The sequence below is a fragment of the Mya arenaria genome, chromosome 8, assembly GCF_026914265.1.
Source record: "Mya arenaria isolate MELC-2E11 chromosome 8, ASM2691426v1".
Lineage (NCBI taxonomy): Eukaryota > Metazoa > Mollusca > Bivalvia > Myida > Myidae > Mya > Mya arenaria.
In genome coordinates this window covers 75,591,053-75,606,789 of record NC_069129.1, presented here as the reverse complement: position 1 = coordinate 75,606,789, position 15,737 = coordinate 75,591,053, and the positions used below count along the sequence as shown (strand labels likewise).

General features: G+C 30.0%; 1 long non-coding RNA gene across 1 annotated transcript; it reads right to left on the bottom strand.

The window, feature by feature from the left end:
- Positions 1–729: 729 nt before the first annotated feature.
- Positions 730–5,187, bottom strand: LOC128244657 (uncharacterized). Its single transcript, XR_008262962.1, has 3 exons — positions 5,088–5,187; positions 3,151–3,242; positions 730–2,107 (listed from the first exon to the last, which is right to left on the bottom strand). It is a non-coding gene; the product is annotated as an uncharacterized LOC128244657 (long non-coding RNA).
- Between the last annotated feature and the right edge of the window lie 10,550 nt (positions 5,188–15,737).

Below are 15,737 nucleotides of genomic sequence, written 5' to 3'. Positions count from 1 at the left end.
CAACATTATGATGTGACTTAATATGAGGTATGTTATGATGCTGTATATTATCTATTAAATAGAGTATTTTTAGGGGTTTTATTGCTAAATCCACTTTTGATACAGACAAATTCTAGAAATTCATATCTATGTTTACAGTTTTTAACTTTGATCTCTTTAACTCTGTATCACGTTTAACAACATTATGATGTGACTTATTATTAGGTATGTAATAATGCTGTATAATACGTATTAAATAGGGATTTTTTTAACATGCAAAATCACGTTTAACAACGTTATGACGTGACTTAATATTAGGTATGTTATGATGCTGTAAAATATCTATTAAATAGAGTTACATTTGGGGTTTTATTTCTAAATCCACATTTGATTCAGAGAAAGATTTTGCACTTTTTTTTCACACACAGCAGATATCAAACAACAAAATTGTGCAAAAATTATTTCAGTGCATTTCTCTTTCCTTTATTTGCATTTTCAGCCACAGGGTCACTGGACTATCATGAATTATATTTAATTGATCGTCATCAAGAGTACTTCGCACACCTCGTTTCTTTGTTATTGCATGTACACTATATAGTTTCATGCTATAGACGGGTGAACCATATTTGATTTCTGGTTATCAAGTGTGTTTTTGATAAATTAGAACAGTTGCTCATGCTCAATTCATACATTTACAGACGATGTTTAGGACTGATTGATATGTTTTTAAAATTGATTATAGCTTTTAAAACTGATTCGACTTCATGATTCAATGTCTTTAAAACTATCCTGTTGACTAATTTGTTTTGCTGGTGATTGATTTAACCCTTTTTATTGCTTTAATAAAAGCATCTTTTGTTCTGACATCGATTGTTTTCAAGTTATGATTTCCCGACCAATGTTAAACTTGGGTTTTGACTTAGGTTCGACATATAGGCAACGTTGTGACATTTTTCGAGCTCTTTGTGATGTTTTTGCCCTCGAATAACTTTCGGCCCTTATCCTTTTTTCAACAATGTTTTTTATGAGTTTTGTGATTTTAACCACATATTTAACACTTTTAAATTAACAATTTTATAATTGACATATTATGTCTTCCCAATTCACTTTATACACAAGAGTTCACGCATTATTGTCACCTGAGGCTGTAAGATATCCATTTCTTTTAGGATATATAATTTTTAGATATTTGTTACTATAATATATTCTAATGATGTCAGGTTATCGACGTTGATGGTTTAACACAATGTCGAGACATCCATAACAACATATCAACCAAAGAATTGGTTAGGCACTTTGGTAGTTTATTAAAAAATGATAAAGCGGCGGACAAAAATGAACATTTGATAGATGTTGAAACAGATGAAGATTTGGATGAGATTAAAGAATATTATATTGAATACTGACAATAAGGAAGATGAAGTGAGACTTTCTATTAAACACCTTAAATCTGAAAAAGCAGCGGGACCTGATAACATAATTTTTTATGTATGCAAGTGATGAAATAAATATTATACTTGTTCAATTATTTAACCGACGGATAGGAACTGCGACAAGACGACAATCAAATGGATGACTAAACAACAAAAGCCATTGCTGGTCGTAATATGCAGAGGAAAGCGCATTAAAGTCGAAAAATGTCACGCAAATGGATATGTTTCTGTATGTATATCCATATAGAAATTGACACGTGTGTAGTAACATTAATGGTCAGAAACATTGTGTAAAACAACAACATGCAATGGTATAATAACAAATATACTTATAATAGGTAAAAAATCACAAACTAGTCGAAAAATGTCACATAGATTATATTTGTATCACCTCGAAGACAAAACAATTGTCCCTCATTGTTTGAAAATCAATATCTATATACTTAATGAAGTTAAAACACTATGAGGTAAAATACAATCGGTAAATGTCACAAAACTGGATAAGTTTGGTATGATTTGCATACATACCTTAAACCTTACCCTAATTCAGCACACTATTGGTAATATTTCGAAACTAGTCCAGACGGAATTTTTAAACGTCTATAGCATGAATTATCTTTTGAGTGTATCCGAGATTGATGGTCCACAATAACTCCCTCCATCTGATATTTTCAAAATATCACTGTATAAATTAGCTGAAATTATAAAAGAATTAAAATATTAATTAAAAATTGTCCTTACAAACCTTTCAAGATCTTTGCACAAATATGATCAATGATCTTTTATCAATATTTCCACAATACAGTCTCATATTAAATCATGTGTGAATGTCATGATTCTTTCAAAGAAATATCTTAAAGGGTTGCCACAGTACACTCATTACTCTGAAACCAGCTTAATACAGTCAGAAATAGGGCGTAGATATATCTGACACCTGCCTTCTTTGAAAGTCAAACAACTTTTTAAATAAAGTAATGCACGAAAAAAATAGAATAAGGAATTAAGAACTAGTTCCGTATTCCTTATTCAAACTCGAATAAGGAATAACTTTTTTTCAATTAATATATTTATTTCAAATAACTATGCAGAAGTGGTCTACATAAATAGTTTACAGAAATGCATTGTCTATTAAAGAGAGTTTTAGTGCTTAAAGTGCTTTAAAAACGCTCCAAAATCCGAATAAGTAACATAATCCACGAAAGAAGAACTAGATTTCAAAGTGCTTTATATGCTCATTTTCTGACGAAATATAAAAAAATGATTTTATTAATCTATTTGAATAAATGCATTGACTTATTTAAAGATATAGAGTGTTTCAAGTACTTATAGCGCAAAATAAGTCGAATAAGGAATAAAGAACAGAAACGGTGAATTTTCAACTATTTAAAAAAGACATTTTTGATCAAATAACCATGTAGAATTGGTCTACATAAAAAGTTTCTAGAAATGCATTGTCAATTCAAGAGAGTGTTAGTACTTAAAGTGCTTTAATAACGTACCAACCTCAGAATAAGAAACAGAAATCTTGAAAACGACAAAAAGTGAACATACTCGTTTTATCACTTTTCGAGAAAATAACTTTGCTTTGTTTTGAAATAGGATATGTTCTGGGAAGAATCACTGGATGTTTTTCAAGGTTCGACAGGTTACTTTTTCTCAATATAACACCCACCTTAATGTTAGGTTAATAATACAACTATCCTGCTGAATTGGTGTAATGTTTATGAAGCAATCTAACCTTTCCTTATTTACAACGTTTGTACTTGCTGTTAAATGAACGTTTCTGTGTCTATCGTGAAGTCACGAGTTTGAGCACAAGGAGACATACGACTGGAATAAAAACAATTTTTATGCAAAAAGCTACAGAAACAAGCTCAGTAGCAAAAAGTTTAAACATAACCCCGGTTAAGTGGCACTGGGTAAACGCCAAAGACATAGAACACAAAATCACAAACAAGAAACATAGAAGAACTGCACAAAACCCCACAAACAGCACAGTGCATACATACTATATATATAAAAAAATATGTATGTGTATCAAGAATTGTTAGGTACCACCTTGGAACGGTCAGTACAATTTACTGGGGGTTTAAACCAGTTTATGGGCACAAACCTCACTCGCCACATTTTTCAAGAGAGCAATAACAACGACTAGTCTGCTCCATCCAGAACTAATTGAAACACTTTCAGACGTAATAGTGACGAAGGTGTTTACTTCAGCACGAACGTCTTTGTCAACATCAGGATTTATCAAAGGAAAGCATTCCGGTACATCTTCTTGTTTAACATTGTTTTTAACTGGACCACGAAGCCATAAACTATCAACTATTCCTGAAGTCTCAAAGTTTGTAGTAGCACAGTCCATTGGGTTACTATCAGTTTTGCCATAAAAACAACTCTCAGATTCTGGGAATCCTGTCAATGCTATTGCCAACATATATCAACGAGTCTTGTTTTTAATCTATCCTAGAACAACATTGCTGTCAGTGAAAAATGAGACACTATCAAAGTGGACGGACACATTTACAGAAGAAACAATATCAAATACTTCTACAGCCAAAACTGCCGCACAAAGTTCCAATCTGGGAATTGTTATGTCTACCTTTTGGAGCAACCTTGGCTTTTCCAAGAACTAAATAATGAGACAATGTACAATCAGCTGACATCGCAAACAAGTAGACAGCTGCAGCAATAGCTTTTCTGAAGCATAGGAGTTGACTTGTAGCAGCTCCTTTCTCCTGATAACACTTAGAGAAACTGGTAAGTACATCCGAGGTATTTCTATGTTCTGTAAACTCTCGATAGACACTTTCAAGTTTTCCCGTTTTTTGGTATCCGAGAGAGGTTTATCCCAATCAATCGTCTTTTGCATAAGTTCTTTAAGAATGAGTCTTTTTGGCACTACTACAAGTGCATTGAAGCCTTAGGGCTCATAAATGCTATTGATTTTCGACAACACGCCGCTTCGAGTAAACGTTTTGTCTTAAACAAACGAACTGTCAAACACTGATACAATTGTGTTCACGTTTCTATAATAGTTTTTTTCGCTTGGGTGTCTGCATGATGTGGTCCTTTCTTTTCAATTTGATGACAGAAATTATTTTGGCACACAGTTGTGTATCTGGATGCTAATGATGCTGAGAGAAACAATTGTGCCAAAGCACCTTCTTTAAATCTTAGACCAATGATTCCGCCGGTGTCCTTTAAAACTATTATCTGTAGCTTTCAGAGTGTAGTTCAGCAAGATATCGTTAAATTTGCCATCGAAAATTTTGCTGTAAATAGTCCACCTCCCTTGTTGGTCTGGTCATATTCAAAACTTGAGCCCACATGCACTTAGCGTAATGTTATGCATAAATGCATTTTATTATGTTGTTCTGACTGTATTAATTGCATTTTATAGTCATTATGAATATGTAGGCAATAGTTGAAGCTTCGCATAAATTTTAGCGGCCGTGTTGGACATCAGCTTGGAAAGCAATGTTGTACCACTGTTTTCACAACTACAAAATGCATCTTTATAAACTACAGACTAAGCCTTTCTTTTGACATATAGAAATCTGGGTTTACAGATACATACCGATATGGTGTCAGATTTACAATCAAATCTGCTGTACTTATACCAAATGATCATTTTACAAACATTTAAATGATAAGAACATAAAAAACCCTTACCTATGAATGTTATGCTTTAATCGTCATATATGTGTTCCAAAGGTATTTTGATTCATACAAACATGATGACAGAAGCAAAGAGTGTACACATTTGCATAAGGTATCAAATTTCACGTTATTCAAGCTCTTTTTATGATACTGACTGCACGCCATATTGTTTCAAGTTACAGAAAGGTTGTCGTTGAAACATACTTACTTTATCGTTATCACGGATGTTTTGGATGATTTACATCGGTTGCTCGGGCTTACTTCAATCATTTGCATAACATATCTGCGACTGATAAATGAGTACTTTAATTGATTATATTTTTAAATATTGTACACTTTTGTACACTTCAAAGTCTCCAAAAAATGTTTCGCGAAAACATTATACTGTTTTGGATTACTTTCATTTTTTCCCTGCTGCAATCATATCACCTTTTTATTTTGTAACCGAATGTTCTGGTTTGTCAAGCTATACGTGCAAAATCAAATTGTTTATCCAAAGCTAGTTTTGTGCATTAACTTAAATTCGATCAATATACAATTGTGTGACATTGTTTTATGTGTAATATTTAAAAAAGAAATTAGATTATTTATCAAATAATTATTTTTTACCTCAAAAATTTATTCTCAATACAAGTTCTGTTTTCTACGAGGTATGTGATTTTACAGTCATGTATCTTCAATTAATTGTAATAATTGAGACTTCGTAACTTTCAACTATGTATTTGTTAGATTTTTCCCAATTAAATTGAATCAATAATTATTCACGACCGGACTTCTCCTAGACCTAGTCAACTATCCTAATCATGTTTCCTTTAAATAAATCAAACGCATTTCTAACTATACTATTTTCTTATGTTGTTTATTCATTAACTTTGATGCTGGTTGTTCAGTTTAACTATGGTATGTCAACTTGCCTAAATGCAAAATCCAATTTTGTGGTACCTATTGATTTATATTTAGGATATAGCGATTTGCTTCCTCTCATATCAAGATCATCTTAGAAATTTACTCGTAATTTGAAGGTTGTAGAAACATGTATCCAAATTAAACTAAAAACTCACTCATTAACTAATGGTTCTTATGATGAAAAATAATCATTTTTACATTGTTCGACTGAAAAACATATGGCAACTAATAAAGGTTTGGTTGAAAAGAAAACAGGGCTTGCCACTGTAGCTATGGTTGTCCTATTTAAAACCACAACATAAAACTATGAAGTAAATCAACATACTATTTCTAATATTTGTTCCAAATATACAACACTCCTTTATACCCCATACAATAAGACACATCTAATAACATACAATTATAAAGAAACAAACAATAACTCCAATATTAATATAAAAAAAAAACACACTACAGAAACAACCACAGTAGTCGAATGTTTAAACTAACAACCCGTTTAATGTAACAGAGTTATAAGCCAAATTTATATTAATCAGAATAGAAGGAGGTTCCAAAAAGTACACATTTATTGAATGAAATACGTCGATTCTTACAAACTGCTATATTGATGCAAAATGAACATGATTAGATTTTAGCCTCGGAATAGACATTCACGAAAAACTTAATGCGATGAAAAAAACCTTGATAGAATTTTAATTGTTGGTTCAAATTATAAAATAGATGATACCAATTTTAACAAAATCTTAGACTGAATAGATAAAATTGAATTGCAGTGATAGATAATAAATGACTAATTAACTTTCTCTTAAAACATATCAGTACCTGCCCAACCAATTTTAACTTCGATTATATAATATCCCTGGATGTTTTGGCGTTTCCGTCCATCATTCTTTTTAGGTTCGATTTTTTGTCCAATTATGAAAAACAACTCTTTAGAAATAAATCCTTACTTCAAATATATGTATAAGCGACTTAAGATGCCATCTGATAAAATGAAATACCATTGTGATATGTTTTATTTGTATTATAATTTATCAATATCTGTAAAAAAAACCCTCAATATTCAATTTATTAAAACAATCAAATAATGTCCGTTACTTGTGATGTATATGCGTTATTCGTAATATATTAAAGGAGGTTTAAATTTGTTATCAAAGAGAGAGAAATATAAATCCAATGTTATAAACATTTGCCTATGAATTTGTAAATGAATGTAAACAATTAAAACAATTGGATAGTTAATTGAAAAGTGAACTAATTTCGCCAATAGTTAATAACAATTTTCGTTTTTTTTTTAAATAAATATTACTACTTCCCTATGGCACAAAACATAAATGTTTGTAAGTTTGTATTTTATTACCATTGTCAAAATTATGACAAAAATACTATGTTCATTAATGAATGTTATTACACATACATCATACTTCCAAAAACATCATATATGTAAAACACAATTAAACAAATGAACATAACTATCGATCTAACTTGTTTGCAACTACAAACATTTTTGCAAATGTCATTCACTTTTGTTTCATACATATTAACCCTTTCTTTGTTATGACTAGAATGTGTCGTAGGATTCAGACATCTGTATAAGTTTGTAAAATGGAAACACAAATACATGAATCATTTATGTTCCAGGTTAAGGTAACATAGACAAACGGAAACAAGTACTCAAATGGACTTTTAGTAATAAGTATGATATCATATTGTTACAAGAGATACATCGTTCAAAATGATCTATTATAACCTGCTTTTTTCAGTAGAAATGCTACACACAGTAATGGGGTTTCATTTGTTATAAATCCAAAAGCTAATATAGACATACACACATATAATCAATGTTTAGAAAGTGAAATCACAGCTTTGGACATTGATTAAATCACCATTCTTAAATAGTATGGGCCTAAGTTCGAACCTACACTCTTGAAATCTTTACAAAACGTTCTGCTAAAATGATAATGAAACCTTTATTATTAACAAACAGACATCATAGTTTACACACATTTGCCTACGGTGTCAATTTTCATGTGTTTAAGCTCTTCCATTGATATTAAATGGATGCCATATATAACTATTTTAAATGCATATTATTATTATTTTTTTATTTTTTTATTTTTTTTGGAATTGCCAGTTCATGACAACCCGTTTATTTTATTTATTTTATAAAACAAACATTACATACAATATATATAAATATATATATATATATATATATATCGAAGTGGAACAATATCATTTAACCATTGAGGCAATTATTAAACATTTTGAAACTGCCTTAACATTATATTGTTATTTTATTAACAAAATCGTTAAAAAAAAAGTTATAAATGCTTTAATTGTTCAAAAGTGTTTGAAGAACTTTCAAATCATTATATAAATTGTATATAATATTTCTCGTTGTTGATCTCCTTTAACAAATGAAGTAGGTCTTATAGATGCAATAGGCAATCTTACTTAAAACAATGTTTACGATATTATACTCTTTTTGGTCAATTTTGTAACCTATTACTATACATCTTAAATTCTTAATTTCTTTCTGTACTCTGCATCTTTGAAAGATATCATGTGTAGCATTCCAGGAGTTGTCAAAAATGGACATTTAATAAAGAAGTGTTCGTAGTCCTCTACTTCATTACAATAAATACATAAAGGGCAATCCTTCAACTTCTTAGTAAATAAATCTAAATTCGTTGCTACAAGATTATGCAATAACAAATGCTTATAGAACAAAGTGATTTTGTTTGTTTTAATAGGTATAGATTTAATGGAGTCTAAATTCATATGGAATATAAGAAAATTCTTTCCAAATTGGTCTTATATTACTGATGGTATAATTTTCCAATTTGCATCAACTGTATAAGTCAGATTAATCACCCATTTTAATATCTGTTTCCCATAACTGTTTTACGCTTGATTTGATCTTTTTTTCCACTCCAAATAAATTAAAAAAACCATGGAGTTTATAGTCTTTATAATTGAATCAGGCGTTACTATATTTTGAGCAAGATACACACGTTTTGGAAAAAGCAAATATTTTATAACAGTTATTTTGCCAAAGACAGTTTTTTTTACTCCAATTATTTATCAATTGTTTGCATTTATCTATTTTTTCATTCCAGCTTAAATTTATACATTCATGTTTATCATTTCCATAATATACTCCATGTGATTTAACGTATTTTGACGTAAACTTTATGTTATTCATAATATTACTTATATTATTTTTTGATTTGCCAATCCAACGGCCTTGTTTTTTTTTGCCTATTTAATTTCAGTCCAGAATAATTTCCAAACTGATCGATTATATCAAGAACAATTGGTATTTCATTGTGATGTTTTAAAAAGACAGTTGCGTCATCAGCGAGTTGACCTTCATAATTTTCACATTTTCCTAACTGTGTTGATAAGACTTCAGCTACTATAATAAAAAGCAACGCAGAAAGGGGACAACCTTGCCGTACACCACGTTGTAGTCTAACTGAGTTTGTGATCCATCCATTGTTTGCAATTTTTGATGTTATGTTACAATACAGAGTTGTCACCCAATTAAGAAAGGAAGGTTTAAATCCATATTTATTCAAAATTTCGAACAGGAAAGGCCACTCGACTGTATCAAAAGCTTTTTTAAAATCTAAAAATAAAATAGCACCGTCCAAATCAGTTAAATTCGTATAATCCATTATATCATCTATTTGCCTAATGTTAAACATATATTTCTATTTTTATGTATACTTGTTGGTCTTGACATATGATGCTTTGTAAAACGGATAGAAGTCGTTTTGCTAATACCTTTGCTGCTAACTTATAATCAATATTTAAGAAAGAAATAGGTCGCCAGTTTTCAAGATCTTCTGGGTCTCCTTTTTTATATAAAAGCGAAACTACACTTTGTTTTTTGAGTAAAAGATAATTTACGTTTTTCATAACTCTCATTTAAAGCTGAAATAACTAGGTCTCCAATTAAATGCCAAAACGTTTGATAAAACTCTACCGTAAGACCATCGAGTCCAGGACTTTTGTTAAGTTTCATATCATTAAGTGCTATTGTAGCTTCTTCATAAGAAATTTCTCCCTCACAATTATCGGCTAATTGAGAATCCAATGTTAAATCTAATTCGATATCATTTAAAAACTGGTTATAATCTTCGTCTTTTTTAAAGTTTGATGAAATTCTTATAAAATTCGACTATTGCATTTAGTATATCTTGAGTATAAGTATTCTGGTCCCCTCAATCTTGAGTGAAATAATGACTTTCTTACTTTGACGTGATATTTTAAGATTTAAGAAATATTTTGAATTAGTTTCTCCTTTTTCAATAAAACTTACCTTTGACCGTATCTTTGCGCCTATGGCTTCATTTTTATATATTTCGCTTTATTTCTCCTTCAATTCGAATAATACGTGCGGAAATTTCAACGTCCGGGTGTGTCGCGAACAACGCGAAATAACAGACTTTTATTTTAATATGAGTTAGTTAAATATACAATACTTTTGAGAATGATTCTTATTGTTTAAACTTTAATTTGTATTACCTTAAGCTTTTTACAAGTATAACATTTTTTCATTTGCGCCGTTGACCTTTTAACTAAGCGCTATGAATCTACCGGTGTTATTCAACGGTATCATTGCTCCGGTGGAGTCGCACGAATAACACATGAATTCGTGCTACTCACAATACTCGTGCACTTTATGTTTTTTGGCGGTAAATAATAGTATAAAAGGCCTTTGTTGGGCGTTGAGAAAAGTTAGAATTAAAAAAAGTTGAAAAGTGAATTAAAAGGAGTAAGAATTAAAAAGAGTTAAAAGTGATTTAAAAGGAGTTAAATAAAAAGAATTTAAAAAGGTTTATAACATCGGACTATCAATTATAAATTGGATTATTTGACAAATTGTTAGATTATAATAGTTAGAAAGTGTTAACATCTGGAAATAAATTCATTACTTAATATTCACTATTTAGGACATCTGGAAATAAATTCAGTACTTACTATTCACTAATTAGGACATTTACTGTGAATTGTTATTGGAATTAAAATTGTTAAACTGTATAAATAAAGAAAGAAACAGTGAAAAATTGTGTTTGTGGTCTTTCATAAAGTTAAGACCTAAAATCTAATGTGGCTAAAATAAAAACACCGCCACAGGGTGATTGTCATTCGATTCATATCATATTTAAAGTTCTTTTTCTAATTCATTAATAGGGTTATGGCGAGTTCCCGATTGTTGTTTCGAAAATTCAACTGTTCGATTTCTAATTTCTATTTTGCAAATTTTCCATTTTATCTGAGGTTTAATATCTTGTTGAATTATTGTATCTAAAGAAATGCCGATAATAGTTTTGTACTCATTATTTTCAAGGAGAGAATTATTAAATTTCCAATACCCAGGACCTCGTTTATTAGGTATTTTGATTTGTTGAGATATCCATATGATCCGTTGTTTTTATGATGGCAGGTCTTATATCCGTGGAATATATTTGGGATACAAAGTTATGTTCAATTAGCCAGAAATCTATTCTACTTTTCTCAATATCATTTTTTACGCCTCTAAGTAAATTGTTGTTTCTGTGGATTAAGTAATCTCCAAATATCACACAATTTATGCGTTTTGATTAGATTCGATAAGTTTTTAAAAGTATTGATCTCGGACTTTTGTAACTATTTTCATATATGATATTTGATAATTTAGTATAAAAGTCATTTCTTTCTTTTTTACCATTTGGGGCATAAAAGTTCACTAATGTGTATGTATTATCAAATCGATTCACCATAACTATTTATAAGTCCATCCAATGAATCCATTTAACTATTTTGTCGATTTTATCAGTAAAATGTGTTTCTTGTAGGAAGGTTATATCTGCTTTTTGGTTCTTTAACCATTGAATTAAACGGGCACGTTTACTACCATCCCATAAACCTTGAACGTTAAGAGATATAATATGAATAATTATTTGGCTGTGTTGCATTATATAAGGATATTCTTAAGTATAGATGACTTAAGAGGGAAAAAAGGAATCGTTCTTTGACAGATTTCTAAATTGAAAAAATAGAAGTAATATGAAGTAAGCCCGAAGTGCATTCTTATCATAAACAAATGCGAAAGGATAAGAAGTGCAAAAAGGCACCAAACGAACAATTATTTTTAATACACAACAAAAACAAACAATACTTTAAAAAGCGAAGTAGAATTAGTACGCTTTGACAAAATTTTGTCGTATTGCAAGTTATACCTGCCCAGTGAACATATTTAAAAATGTTGACTTTTGGTTTTGACATAAATACAAAAAATGTGTAAGTAACAGATTTTCATATGCTTTTTATGTTTAAAAATACCTTTCTTCCCTCGAATTATGTGTTGATATTTTCTTTTTTGTTGAAACCTTTCGCAAATGTTTAGGTTCTGAAAAAAGGCTTTCTTTTGCATATTATATTCGACTAATTATCTTAACTCGATTAGTTTTTGGCTGCGTTTCACAATGTTCGAGCTACAATTAAAACCTTCGTTCTTCCCTTATATGAGGTTGTTTTGTACACTTTAAATTAATGTATTACATACGTGTCACCTATAGGTCTTACCTTAGCCACACGCATTGCGAAAACAAAACGACACTGGCTATTTGTCATCGAATGATTTGATGTTACAAACTATGTCTGTCAAATAGAACTTACTATACACGTATTTACCATTAGTCTTTTGCATTTGGACACCGTTTTGTGACATGTATTCACATTTACGACGTTTCGATAACATTATTTATAATTGAATCACATACTATGTATGCTAGTTATCTGATCGAGCATGTTCTAATTTTTATTTTTGACCAAGACACGAAATTTAACCCATTTTCTGTCATAACTGTGCAATTGTTGGGACTATTTTCAAAATGTTTCGCACTGAAATACAGAAATGTGTTAGGTTTTATCAAACTGTGTGGTTTTACGCACTGTCTTCCCAAATAACTAAGTACAAATGTGTTCAATTGTTGCTACTGACCAAAATACGATGAAATAAAAGACATTGATATTTTCTGATTTATTATATTTTTGTGTGTTTTCAGCTTTAAAATTTAGTGCTTCTTTTCATCATTTTGTTTTGGTTGAAATGCAATATGTTGCACGTTTCTCTGAAAACCCATAGAATGACTACAAACCCATATAAATCAAATGATATGGAGAAGGAAATATGTATATAAACTGACTGACGTTCTAAAGTCTCAAGGACTTTATTAAAGTAATATTGTTACAAAATAGGCACTTGTTTTAAGGCTGTCCGAAAGTTCAACCATTATGTAATTGATTTAATAGATTCTTAAAAATGGTTATATTAATGCACATATAGACAGTCACAAATGACACATTGCGATAAGTAACCTGGTTGTTGCATTAAATACATTCTTCATCGTTAGTTCAAAGTACAGGAAAACAATATCAAATGTTATTCACTATATAACCGTATGATAGCAATAACAACGTAAATAAATAATTTAATGTGGTGTAGTGTATCATTTTAAAGGTTTGGACATAACAATCTCAAATATGCATATCTTTTAAAAATTCATCAAAGTTTGACAGAATTATGGCCCTTTTAATTTTGCATTTTTATGGGGTTTTTTTCTGCCTAAAAAGGTCAAATTCACAAACCTATTTTTAGGAAATTTTAAAAATGCCATATATTTTGAAGCATGAGCTAGCAATAAAGTAAAAATTACAGAACATTTAATTTCTTACATTCACTGATGAACAGTTGCATTTTCACAATAAATAGTATTATAAATAAGAAGATTAAAGGCAAACAAAAAAATAGTTGCCATGGTAACCATTCAATAAAAATAAAAAAAATGCTAAGAAACATCACTTTATGTTAAAAAGGAAATTTCTGTAAGTATATCTTTGATTATTTTCCTGACAATTGTTAAAAACGTGATCTTATCACCATCAAGCAATTCTTAACAATTTAATATAAGAAAGACATTGTCAGCAAATTTTAAGGGTAATTAAATTCAGGACAACAATGACAGTTTCCCTAGAACACTAGACTCTGGCTGCCTTGGTAGCTGTTTAAGAAATTTACTCATTTATGAATTGACATTGTAACTATAAAAACGAATACATACTACTAATTGTTTAGAAACAAACAACAGGACGACATTTCTGTTTCAAACCAAATTTAATATACTTCAGTGTTTAATTATTGGAATCAAAATGTGCATATATTTAGAACCAAAAAGTGCGTACATGTATTTGTAACCATTCATAACATGTGAAATATTACACGTAAAATATAACATTTAATATGGAAACATATTCACTCTATAATCACTTAAAAAATGCAGGAACTGTTAATGTTATTTTAAAAGAACAGTTACTTCTAATTGCCAGAAGATTAATCCTCTTTGCGCTAAACTGTACTTCAATATTGCAGAATTTAGAAAATAAATCTGTGAGACACTTAATAGTATGACTGCTGCATAATACAACCACCGTCAAATTCTGAAGAATATTGTCAAATTACACCAAGTTGATTTTGTAAGGCTAAATGTTGGAACCTTTTGGCCTTTTTTCATGAGCCTGAAGTTATAACAAAGGAATGTGTTGATTCCAATACACATGTATACAAAAAGAACTATATGAATTCAGTGCATATGGCAACATACATACACAAATGTAAACATACATTGTAAAAAGGTTTTAACACAATTAATTAATGGAATACATCATGTTACCACATATCATCATAATAAAGTTGACATACATACAGAGATGAGTAAGGATTTTCTAATTTAAAACTTCATTCTGTTCAACATTTTTGTCCACTTTTTGTATAGCAAATTACTTTTATGATTTTTTATAACTTTATAATTTAATTTTTCTTTCCAGCTTATTCCTCATAAAGGTCCATATTATATTTTAATAGAACAAAAAAGGTACAATTTGAACATACAAGTAAGGTACTGTATCTGCATCAGTCAGGTCAGAGTGAAACTGAAAGTAAAACGAAACATATTAAAGATAATTATGTATTATTCAGATTAATTATTTGGAATGGCTTTAAAAAAAATAACCGCCAAATCTCCATTAAGTCATTAAATTTTTTTGAGTAGATCAACCACAAGTCCTGGTATTGGGATCATTGGAGGAGGCATAGAACTGAACAAACTAACTATAACTAGACAGATTTTTATGTATGTTTTAGAATGGCTCACATAAAAATAACTGCAAATTTCCATTTAGTCATCAATTAGTGTTTAAGCATTCAAGCACACATCCTGTCTAGCATTAAAAACATTTGGGCAGTCACCTGATTGTTGTTCTAAAATTGTAATAAGATATAATTGTGCACTATTCATCATGATATGCCTTATTATTCTTTGAAATTGAAGCAGGAACTTGTTTTAAAACTGAAAGTGACCAGATAGATAAAGAACCCGGTCTGTTGATTTCTTTAAAACCGATCACAATATCCAATTTGAAAATAAAAACAATTGCAATTGACTAATGTATGTGAGTTATAAAGCATTTGACCAAATGTCATGCACAAGAATTGACAACACCTAAGAAAAAGCAATCTAAACTTAATAAAACAATGATATGCTTAAACCTACCTCAATGTTTACTCTAAATAATTAACTATTTACAGAGGTTGGCATTTTAAGTAAATAAGAATTACTTCCTTGGTTAATTTGGATGATCTTGGCTTGTAAGGTTGCATGCCTTGTGAGTCATAAAATTGTTCTTACTTCTGGCCACTCTCAG